This window comes from Pinus tabuliformis, chromosome 7, assembly GCF_031772625.1.
Source record: "Pinus tabuliformis cultivar Carrire ecotype Pingquan chromosome 7, CPIR1, whole genome shotgun sequence".
Classification (NCBI taxonomy): Eukaryota; Viridiplantae; Streptophyta; class Pinopsida; order Pinales; family Pinaceae; genus Pinus; species Pinus tabuliformis.
This window is the reverse complement of record NC_142293.1, coordinates 123,601,615-123,614,282: the sequence shown is the minus strand read 5'-3', so window position 1 is coordinate 123,614,282 and position 12,668 is coordinate 123,601,615.

Sequence of the window (12,668 nt, the reverse complement as noted above, 5' to 3'; positions counted from 1 at the left end):
TGAGACAAATTCAATTTTACAGGATCAGCGCGGGTAGCGTTCAGCAACTGTGCGCTGACACTAGGTCACGCGTAGCAACTTGGCGCTGTCAGCGCGGAAGGACACGGATTAAGCGCGCTGGTTCGATTTCAGAACCGTCGCGACTATTTTACGTACAAGCGCGATGACAACAGGTTTAAAGAAACAGCTATGCGCTGTCAGCGCAACTGTTTTGATATAAACCGCGCTGAGGTTAAAAAAGAGGCAAAATCAAGCCAAGAACTCCCAAACCAAGGCCAGAACTCTTTAAACAATTCATACACCTCCCAGACTGACCCAGGAAGTCTAAAAGCAGAGAACTAATCCCCAATTTTGAAAAGAGAGAACAATCAAACTCAAACACAAAAATGGACACAAGAGACAAAAGGCTGAACTCCCCAGCGGAGTCGCCAAATTGTTGGAGAGGCAAATCCCCTCTACGGGTAGAGGCGATCCCTACTAGCCCAGAATGGGTCTAGCAACAATCAGTCAATGCTACTATGCAAGTTCCTAATTGCAATTAAAAGGTAGGCAGAGAACACCTACTTGGATTCCAACGCTATTGTTTGATGAAGAGATGCCACCTTCGCTCCTTCGCTCTGGCTGGTCACGATCCTCCGCGATCTCCACGAATAGATACCTGCACACACGAAGAGAAAACAAACACAAGCGTGAAATCTAATAAAAGCAACCATACATCAGTCAGAAAGGATGTAATTCACATTAACCATTACGGAGACAAATGAGAATGGAACCATAATAGTAGTCATCTATTATTAATCAATAACAGAGAAGAGTACAACCAAGTGTTCTGACGTCGATATCCTTCTCAGGAGGGGCCAGTCAGCAAGTCTCTTAAGCATTCACCTTTGGAAATGATTCCCCCAAAACAAGAAACTCTCTCTCTCACACAAGCAACACAACACAACCTTCCCTAAGCTATCAAACACTTCCACACTTATCACACCAACTACCTATAGTAGCAGCAATCTGAGCACTATAAGCTCCACACAATCCAAGCCATTCCAAACTAGCTGCTCATGGTAATGGTAGAGGTTTATATAGGAGAAGGAGTCTCCTTGAATGGTGGAAGGATGAGCTTATCTTCAAGGGAAGTAGTTGCAAAGGGTCGAACAGACATGCCATAGAAGGGAGGCGATACTCACAAGGCCAACAACCAAGTCTGGAGTTATCTGGAAGGCTGGCTGTTGGAACAAATTCGCCCAAACTGGATCAGCGCGGGTGCATAACTGGTCTGGCGCGTTGACGTCGCAAGGCAATAACGGTCAAGCTGTTGTCAGCGCGGGTTAATACAAACAGAGGCTGCGCTGGTCATGAAATTCGATCAGCGCGGAAAAGTCGTGTGCTTCCGTGCTGGCAGCGCACGCGGTCTGTTATGAAGCGCCAGTCAGCGCGGGTATTCTATAAACAGACGCGCTGATGATGAAAACTTTAGAAAAGTGGGTTTTTAGCCAGTTCAGAAGGCATGAACTTGATTATTGTGAATTCCTGACACAGTAGGGTGACTGACAGGGAGACAGTGACAAATTACTGTGTAACAACAAGGAAAGGGCCCGTTTGGAGTTGGACAAGATGCTTGCAGGAGGTATTATTGAACCGGTGGAGGAATCTGATTGGGTGAGTCCAATGGTAGTTCAGGAAAAGAAGAAAAAGGATGAAATCAAGGTTTGCGTAGATCTCAAGAAGCTCAACGATGCCTACATTCATGATCCTTTTCCAAATCCATTCACAGTTGAAGTATTGGATAATGTTAGCAGGCATGAGGCCTATTCATTCACTGATGGGTTTTCTGGATACAATCAGATAAAGATCACGCCAGAAGATAGGAGTAAGATGACCTTCGCGACTGAGTGGGTATGCTTTCAGTATATAGTAATGCCTTTGGGCTTAAAAATGTGTCGACGATCTTTTCGCGCATAGTCATCCCAGCATTCAAAGAGTTCATTCACAAATTTTTGGAGGTATATTTTGATGATTGGACAATTTTTGGACTAGTAAAGCACCATGTAGCTAGTTTGTGCTTGATGCTGGATACATGCTGAAGGCATCAGATCACACTAAACTTGAAGAAATGCTTATTTTGCATCCCTTTCAAAATCTTGCTGGGTCATGTGGTTTGCAGACAAGGATTAATGGTGCACCCTACTAAGATCACGGTTATAATTAGTTTGGAGGCACCAAGAAGTGTTAAACAATTGCATGCAACATTGGTTCATACTAGATACTATCGGAAGTTCATCAAGAGTTATGCCCAGATTACTGCGCCAATGGAAAAGATACTAAAGAAGGAAGCTACATTCTGTTGGGATGAATAATGTCAGTGGAGTTTGGATGTATTGAAGGAGGAAATGGTCACCGCACTGACCCTAGTCTTCCCAAATGGGAAGAAGGAATTTCATGTGCCTGCGAAGGCTTCATGTATTATGCTAGGAGTAGTGCTGACACAGGCCAGTGAAGGGTAATTGGATCACCCTATAGCATTTGCAAGCAGGAAGTTGTCTAAGGCTAAAAATAATTATTCGATGACTGAGTGCAAAGGGTTGGCTATGGTGTACGTGCTGAAGAAGTTTATACATTACCTTGTAGGCAGACACTTTAAGATGTATACAAACCACTCTGCATTAAGTACCTAGTCAACAAGCCTATTTTCGAGGGGAAAATATGCCAGTGGTTACTATTGTTTCAGGGGTATGATTTCGAGGTAATTGTGAAGCCAGGATGATTGAATGTAGGGCTAGACCATCTGTCGCACATTGAAACAAGAGAGGAGCCCATCAGTTTGGAGGAGGGGCTTCTTGATTCATAACTCTTTGGAGTGCGCATAGTAGATAATCACTTTGCAGGCATTATCCACTTCTTGACTAGGGGAACACCTCCCAAAGGATACACGAGTCAATAGAAGAAGGTATTGGTGGTATGTGTGACAAACTTTTCTGTTATTGCAGGCCACTTGTATAAGATGGGGTCAGATGAGATACTGCGATGCTATGTGCCTAATTTTGAATGAAACAGTGACCTAGCTGAATTTCATGGAGGATCTGTGGGAGGCCATTATGCAGGAAAAGCAACAACTCAAAAGATTTTACGTGTTGGGTTGTGGTGGCCAACGTTGCGTGGTATATCATCACCGTGACCGAGTATTTGACCAGATGGGTGGAGGCACAACCCATGAAGGACTATAAATGGGAAAAAACAATGAAGTTCTTATTTGAATATGTGTTGACCAAGTTTGGTTGTCAAAATATTTTAATGAGTGATCGCGGTACACATTTCCTCAATGAAACAATCAACACACTAACAGAAGAATTGTAAGTTTATCATCAGAAAAGTACACCATATCATCCTCAGGCCAATGGGATGATTGGGGCATTTAATAAAATATTGGAGGGTGCGCTAGCAAAGGTTTGCAATGCGTAGAGGAATGATTGGGACGGCTCGTACTAGCAATATTATGGGCTTATAGAACTACTTGTAAGAAGCTTACTAGTCAGATGCCTTTTAGGCTCGTCTATGGCATAGAGGTTGTGATTCCTATGGAGTAAATTGTGCCTAGTTTATGCATAGCAACTTTTACAGGAATGGCAGACCACGGATCCTTGGAAGAAAGGCTTGCGAAGCTAGCAGAGCTCAAGGAAGATAGATTTTTGGCTGGATTCCATCTGCAGGTTCAGAAGGAACGCGAAAAGGCATGTCACGATCGACACATGGAAATGCGCACCTTCAAGGTAAATGATTTAGTTTTTTTATATGGTAGTAAGTTTGATAAGTTTCTAGGAAAATTTCAGATGCATTGGCTAGGGCCATATGTTATTAAAGATATTACTGATGGTGGAGCAGTTCAACTTGTGAAATTGAATGAAGATATATTTCTAGGAAAGGTAAATGGAAGCCGATTAAAGCCACACACTAGGGATTTGGCCCAATGAGTAAAAGATGATAGCACAGTCTTAGGACTCCAGGCAGCTGCAAGGAGGCACGGGACTATAAACTACACTGCCTGATTTGTAGAGCTACGCAAAAGGGCTCTACAGGAAACATAAGGGTGTCACAGTACCAAACGAAGTGCGAAGAGAGCTGTGTTATAGGGGGGATACCATGCAACGCAACCAGAAAGTGACCGCTACCATAACTATCCATGATTTGACAGTGAGGAGAAGGTTAAGAGGAGGGAGGGTGGGGGGGGGGGGGGCGTGACATTTAAGGCTGAATTTAAGAATGAAGTCTTTGAAAATCTGCCGCTAATCTAGAATTTATGAATGGATTTTGGGGGGAATGGTCGAATTTGAATTTGAATTTACCTATAAATTACGTGTGGCCATCCAACGAGAAACACTTTGCATTATGAGAATTTCTAAGTTGAGCTGTTGAGTGTTTATGAATCCTCATCTTTACACGGATTTGGTCATTGCCTCTGTGTTTGAGAAGTTATCTGAAGACACTCAACGGTTTATTCTTAGCACAATGTCCAGACCAGCCGAGACCACTAGTACTGGGGAAGCTATCGCCTCTAAGGGAGATGCTCCAAAGGTTGTGAGAATGGAGGTTCCAAATATAGTGCCTATGACGCCGAGGTCGCCTAGGCTGAAGCCTATGCTAGTGAGGGAGGTCCCAAAACCAAAGAAAGATAAGAAAAAGAAGCCTGTGCCAGTGTGCGAGTCAACAAGGAAGCATGCCACTACACAGGCCTAGAGGAAAGAAAATCTGAGCACAAAGGAGAAGGGGAAAGTGGTGGATCCGAAGGCTTAGGAGGGCGTGGAAGATATAGACAATGAGGGGGTGGACCCTATATCTAGGTTTCTGGAGTATATCCCTCTGTGCAAGGGCAAAGTGAAGGTCTCGAAGGACCGAGATGTAGGACAATTCCTCCTCAACACACCCCTGTTACTGGAGAACATCACCTTTGAAGGTCCCTGCTTGGTGGGGATCCCACACTTAAAGCTTGAAGATTGGGATTTGATGGCCCACAAGCAGTTCCCCCACCTTGCTACCGACACTTTCATGCAGAGGGTATCCTATAAAGAGTCTGGTGTCACTGCGTTGGAGCCTATGGAATGGATTCATGGAGTAAACATGTCATAGTTGTCGAACCTATTGTGGGCGACCCACTATCATTGCTCAAATATAAACTTGACCTTCATTAAGTAGTTGATGTGCCTGGTGCATGACATGAGCTTGTGGTTGAACGCGTTGATCCCCATCACCGATATGTTGATCTATCGAATCACACTATTGCCACACTTCGGATTAAATCTAGCCAAGACGTTTGGCGGAAAGAAGAGCGAGTGTGGCCTCGTTGATAAGATGTAGGACAAGTTTAAACTAATGAAGAAGCCACACGGGTACTTGATTACTTAAATTATTGACCCCGTAGTAAAGGTTTCCATGTAGATTTTGGCTAGCAAGGTTATGAGAAAGTGTCACACGGACGAGTTGCCGACACCAGTGGTTTCATTGATAGCACAATGCGTGGAGGGCGTATAGTTGAACTGGGCATTCTACCTGCGTAGTGATTTTCTAGTGAACTGCAGAGAAGCACTGGATGCGAGTAAGACATTCCACTATTCATGGTTGTTGCTCTTGATAGTGCTCATCACATGGGATTTTCCAGAGGACAACCAATTTCCTCTAGTGAAGATAGATTTACCAAAAGCCGCGAAATTTGCATCTCTCTGGGCCACGAAAGAGGCTACGCGGGTCATATAGAGAAAATTCTTTTAGGTACTAATGGAGGTGAGCATTTGCATGACCATCGACCAGAAGCCGCGGTTGTCACCAACAGATGGCAACCTGGATGAATTTGGAGACGAGGTGTGGGATAGTACAGTAGAACTGCTGTAGCAGTTTGAGCAGTAGCAAAAGTAGGCATTGAGCATCATCCAGATGGGTTTGCATGAGTTGCAAATCCAGACGATAGAATCCAAGTAGGTGTAGGATAGAGCAGCGTTGCATCAACAAGTTTGGCATCGGGAACCACGCAAGCCACAGAGATGGTTTAGTCATTGGACCTTTGGGTAGTTTCACTCCTTGATGGAGCTTTGAGCATGGAGGCAGTCGCTGACAAGGATATTGTCAGCTCTTTGAAGAATATTTCCCTCAACCTGGGTGCACTCCCTAGTGATTTCTTCACACACTACAGGTAGGTGTGATAACTGAGGTTAAGGCCCAAGAGCAGCACATGCTGAGCCTGACAAGCGAGTACAAAGTCAACAATGAATAGATGTTCATGGAGAAATCAACAACGCTTGAGGCCCAGAAGAAATTTCAGGCGCAGAATGACAAACTTTCACCCGTGGTGGCCGATGCATGCAAAATAGTTCCAGAACTACATATCCTAAAGGAAGCGCTATTGGAGGTGAAGATCAGGAAGTTGGATGCAAATGTATGCAACGCCAAGAAATAAGTGGTCAAGGTTCAGTTTGAACTAAATCTGAAAATCATAGAGTTAGAGTTGAAGTCGCAACCTTCAACTCCACTAGAGGTTAGAGAACAACATGAAGCTGCTTTAAAGGATGGATTCACAGTAGTGGATGCCGTGGTGGTGGATTACACAACGCTCTTTGAGCAATCCATGGAGGTAGTCATGGCTCTGCAGGAAGATCCTAATCTGCAAAGGTTAAATACAGAAGCCCATCAATTGTAGCAGCAGTATGATGAATCAAGAGTCATAAGCACACCGTCGCTATAGAAAGATGATTGGCTAAGCTGCAGGAGGTGAAACAACTGCTTGAATAGGTGGAAGTAGTGCAAAGGAAAGAGGCAGTCCTCAAGGCCAGATTGGGGCCTTGGCTGGATGAGTGATTTGATAATGAGATCTAAGACAAATAATAAGGTATTACAGACTCATGTGCATGGATTTGCCTATGCTATTTTATGCAATGGTTCGATCAGATTGCAAAATACATAGACTATGAAGTAGTAAAAGACTAGAATAGACAAACACATATAAACACAAGTAGTTTAATAAGGAGTTCACCCAATACTCCTGGGCTACATATCCTCGTCTAGCATTCAATGGTGGCCTCTATATTATGTCTTCAAAACAAAGTTTTACAACAGTGAGAGCTCAATTTGAGACTCAACACACCACAGATACAACAACAAGAGTTTACTTGAACCTCTCTGTTATCACTCAGAAGTCTTCCCTAGAAGTTATAAAAAGAAGGAATAATCCGAGGTAACCACAAACCTAATCTTTTAGACTTGGGTTCTAGCCAACCTAAGTCCAGGGAGGGCTCTCTCTTTATAATTTAACTTTTTTTTTAGTAGGATTTTAGGCTAGTTCTTAGTGCTCATGATGTTTTGGTTTTGATTGGGTGGTGGACATAATAAAATAGATGAGAAGAACAAGTATTCAGGCCATTGGGCAATGGAGTCAATCAAAGAGTGGCTTAACTAGATTAGATCAATTACTAAAGGAGGAGTTCACAAGGCAGGCTAGCACAACAAAAAGAAATCTGTAGGTTCAAAGGGATGAAGTAGTCCTAACCAGGGTAAAAGGGCAATAAAGAATCCTTAAATTGGGATCAAGATGAAGAAAATAAGGATGATCAATAGCAAAGGGCAACTAAGAATCCTTTGCTATGGACCAAGGGGGGGAAACTACGGAATTAAGGGAACAATTAAGAATTCCTAGACCAAGATAGTTTAGTAGAAAACAATGAGAAAGTAAACAATCAAGACAGAGAGCATTAAAGCTAATTGTGAAATATCATTCCTTATTTACTGTTCAGATTTCATAGAGAAAACATGTGAATATTTATAACATGCTGAGAAAACAATAATTAAACATGAAGAGATAATACTTATTTGGTTCCAACTGTGTACAAGAATCCAGTGAAATGTCTTTAGCTTTATTTCATGACCCAGCAAAACTAGTCCAGTCTTGATTACAATAGATCCTTAGCTTGATATAAAATGTCTACATAAATGTATTTTAATCCACCCTAATTACTTAAAAATGTGAAGTATTTATACAAAAAATATTACAAAATATCTCATAACAATATGAGAATTATTCTAGGAAACCAAAAATATCTTCAAGCATGAAGATAGGGACGGATGGAGAACTACCTTCTTGTTGTCCCTTTTATTGTGATTGTGCAGGTTATTGTAATTCAAATTTGGGTCTTTCGGTTGCTTTATAGCTATGTGCTAGAATCACTTTATGTCATTAATCTACTGATACTCTTTACCTGTTACACTTTGACTCTATTTCATCTGTTTTACCTGGTTGCCATATAGATTTACTACAGTAACTTTATAGTAAATATTTTAATTTCATCCACCATTCACCTTCAGGTAATTTCATCTTTAGCATTTTTCTATATATCTCATCAGCCTCAGTATACTTGGAAAAATTTGGCTTGTTAACGAACAGGTGCTTTATCTCATGCTCTAGAAAAAAACAGATTTTCAAAATTATCATATAATACTTTTCCTGTGGGCAGAGCTTTTACCCTTGAAGTACTAGCTTGGCTGCTAGCCAACTTGTTTAGTCTTCCAATGTAATCATCTTGGGTCATAAGCTTTTCATGTATTACCATAGGACTGGGGAGTCCTTTTTCCCTTAAAATACTAAACTTTGTCATAAATCTATCGATATTAGCTTGGATGCTTTGGCATCTTTTCTCAAGATTGAGCATATGGTTCCTTTTGGTGAGAATCTTCTTGATTTCTATGATGGTCCCTATCCCATATTCTATTCCTAGTTCATCCAGCTAATACCTATTCTTGTTGTTCAAGAGTGTTATCAATTGGTCGGCCTCTTCAGGCTTGTCTCCCAGCACTTCTCTTATCTTATGAATTGCTTCGGTGACCACTTTTACCAGTTCAATTTGCTCAAAAATTACTTGAATAGATGGCCAAACATCATTGACAGAGTCAATGATGTTGGCCCAGAGCATTTCCTTCATATCTACTAGTGGCTGTTGCAATGTCAAGTCCTTTTCAAGGACTTTTATCCTTTCTCCCATTCTTTGACTCTTCTGAGCTTCTTCCTTCTGTTGTATTTGTGAAAGTTTACAATCAGGTTCCAAACTTGACACTTTTTCTCTAATATTTTTAAGCTCAGTAGCCTAGATGGTCATTTCCTCCATGGCTTTTACCAATTCAGCTGTATTTTCTATGGATGTCCCTACGCTTGTAGATGTACCTGTGACTGGCATAGTTGTAGCTGGTGGAACTGTTGGTGCTAAGGAAGCAACCAATCTGGAGGGCACTATTGTAGAGACTGTAGGAATGACAATCTGTGGAGTGGTGGCCAACTCACTCTGTTTAGACTGAAATAAGTTATCCAATTCTTTCTCTATTTCTTTTAGTTGATTATTCAGCTTAAGGACTAGGTCCATAAGCTGTTCTTCCTTTCATGTTTCTAATACTCCAGCTACTTGTGGATGATGCAGAGGAGGGATTTTCAGTTGCTTTTTCAATGCAACTATGTCATCATTTTTCTTTTTAATTATCTTTTATGCAACCTTTATATCCTTGGAATCATGCCCCATCTCTATGATTAAGTCCTCTAAGGACTTTATCTTGGTATTCTTGGCCTGTGAAGAGGCCTTCTCTAACTGGAATTGCACTGATATATTATTCAACGAATTTTGGAGTTGATGTGCTGCAATGGCCTTGTTGGTCAATGTAGAATAGACCATTTCCCCGGTCTGTTTGTGTAATTCTATTTGGTTGATAGGATGTATATCCTTCACCAACACCTCAAAATCTATCTTCAAGTAATCTGCTATAGGCCTGTGCTGTTGTGTGGTAGGCTTCATGAAAGTCATTTGCATCTTACCTTCTTTTACATCAAAGGCTAACATTAGCCTTGTTTGATTAGTGGGAGCCATTTTAAGGTATTGTGCATAACTTTGGGCCTTCAATATTTCATTTATGGCCTTTATTTCTTTGTATTTCTCTCTAATGTCCTGGTTCTGGCATGTTGGATCCCTGAATGAAGATACTTCCATGCTCTGTTGTCTCTCTAGCATTTGAGCATGTAAAGTGGAAGGTTCTTGTGTACCTCCAGAGGGAGTGATCTGCCTGCTTTTTGCTCTTTTTGTACTTGTGGTTCTAGCTGTTTCCTCTGTGAACGCTTGTTCTAAAAAAGGATTTAACCTTTGCCTCTTGACATAAGTCTATGCAATAGGTCTGCTAGAAGGAGTGGCCTCCTCTCTATCTCTTTTGGGATTCTTCTCCTCATTTAGAGGAGTCTGTATTATAGGAGGATTACTCATGATGTGTTCTGGCTGAGCCAACACTTCTGATATGTCTGGTTGCTCTAATTCTTCTTGCTCTTGAGGTTCTTCTTCTGCTAGTTGCTCACTGTGTTCTTGTGTTTCCCTTTGGGATTGGGATTCTCTTGGCACCTATACAAAGGAATCCTCATCAAGTATTCTTTATAGATCAATCAACACATTATTGAAAACAATTTATGTGCTATCCTTTTCTACTAGAGTGTTCTCCACCCGTTCCAGTTGATTTGCATATTGTTCTATTTTAGGAATTCGGTGGTGGATGTAGGGAGACAATTTGTTTTTCTGTCTTCTATTATAGATGACATCAAAGGGGTCATATCTCCAAATGAAGATTTCTTTTAGTTTGAGTCCTTGAAGGATTTCCTCTGCAACTCTTCCAGCTTCTCTATTGTTACACACAAAGGGGCCTAGATGGTCTTTTATTCGGAGTTGTGCCTTTTTCTTGGCCTTCACAAAATGTACCTCGCTAGAGTTGATTATTTGCCTCTAGTACTCCAGGGCAAATAATCTCATTGGGAGGTATCTTGGCAATTTGTAAGGTGCCAATTCACAGCCATATATTCTGATTTCAGTGTGATTTTTGTACAAGTACCAATCTCCCACTTTGTACTATTTGGACAGCTGTAGGACCCTCCTGATATTTGCACTGATTCTTGGAGGAGGACTTCCTACTAGCATGGTCTCTACTAGATGCACAAATAGATCTATAAAATATGTATAGGTGTATGGAGATTCATATTTGTGGATTCAAGGGGTCGAGAAGACTACTGATCTAGGATTGCCTCTGGTGTCAAGCTTCTGAATAGTGAAGGGAAAATTGTCAGCTTGATAGAATAGAAAGAGATGAAACAACAATAATGAGTACTTGAATACTCTCTCATTTTCCAATCGCATGAACTAATCATGCATTTTATCTTAGATTATTTTTGCATAGTCAAACATGATGGTAGGGGGCTGCCCAAGAGTGAACATGGACATGTAGGCAAGAATAATTTCATCTACATACTCACTAGTAGTATAGCCTAAAACACAGGATATCATTGATATGATGTCTTTGCAAACTTGAGAAAAATAGGATGACACGTATGGAGGGGGATCCTTTGGTATGTGTTTTTCTTCCACAATGAAAGTATGGAATAATTGAGCAATTTTGGAAAGGGGGATTTTAGGGAATTTTTCAAGAAAGTCTCCAATAGAAAGGGAAGTAAGATTTTCACCAGGTTGCAACTGCAGCATTTCATTTGTGGATTTAGCGGTGATGGTGAAAAGTATTGTCTGGTCGAGGGACATCACCGCTCTTAAGGTGGGATTGTAGTTCGCATGACATCAGTGAACAATTTCGGGGAAGATATGGATGCTGGGGAATTGGTACTTGGGCAGGTTTGATTACCAAAGACCTATATTTTCTACATGGTTGTTATTGGGAAATCTAGTGTCCACTCGGACTTGCTAGTCGCACTAAGACTGGTAGCTATCTTAGAAACAAACAAACTAAAACTACTTTCATTTTCCTTTATGAGAAGTATATAAGAGTGGAACGAAGGGCACCAACCTCAGTCTTGCGCTTGGTTCCTTGCTCGATTCCTCTCCCTTCTGACAGATCCTTGCTGCTTCTCCTTCGTCTACCCAGCTTCAAAGAGCACTTGTGGAATCAAAGCAGCATAATAATATCGAAGAATAGAGATCTACAATCATAAACAATATAGGACCAGATGTATATTGACCATACAAATGGATATATCTTCAAACATACAAGAATGTGGAGGAAAACTTGAATAGCTTTATTAATATCAAGAATAGAAAAGAGGATTAAAACTAATTGTTCTGACCCAGCATCATCCTCCAGCATGAAAGCCCTTCTTTCACCTCATGAAAATCTTAGATCACCCAACACTATGATGTTCCAACAAGAAACCAACAACACTTCCTTACAAGATACAAAATTCCAGCCTCTGGATCTCTGGGATGAGGGATCCATATATAGATGATTGCATGGGTTGAGTCAGCTTCTGGGATTTTGATTAGTGTCCTCTGTTTGATAGTTCTTGGTTCCACTTGGAGATTGATTATCTCTTACTCATCCCTGGGCGAATTCAGAGAGGCAAGTGTCAGAGGAGAAGTTTCTGGAAGATTCCATGATCATCCACCCACAAACTGTCTTTTCCATTTGTCCACTCTCGCCCATTGCACCCTACAGAAGGGCTTTTCAGTATGCATCACACCCTTTTCATTGGGCAGGTACGATGCATCACACCCTTAGCACTGAGCAACCTGTATGGTCCAGTTTTGACCAGTTCTGAGCAGTTTCCTGTGGAGAACTTCTGGGAGATGATGTAATCACCTGACCTTGTCCATTTAGGGTATGAAACAACACTTTTA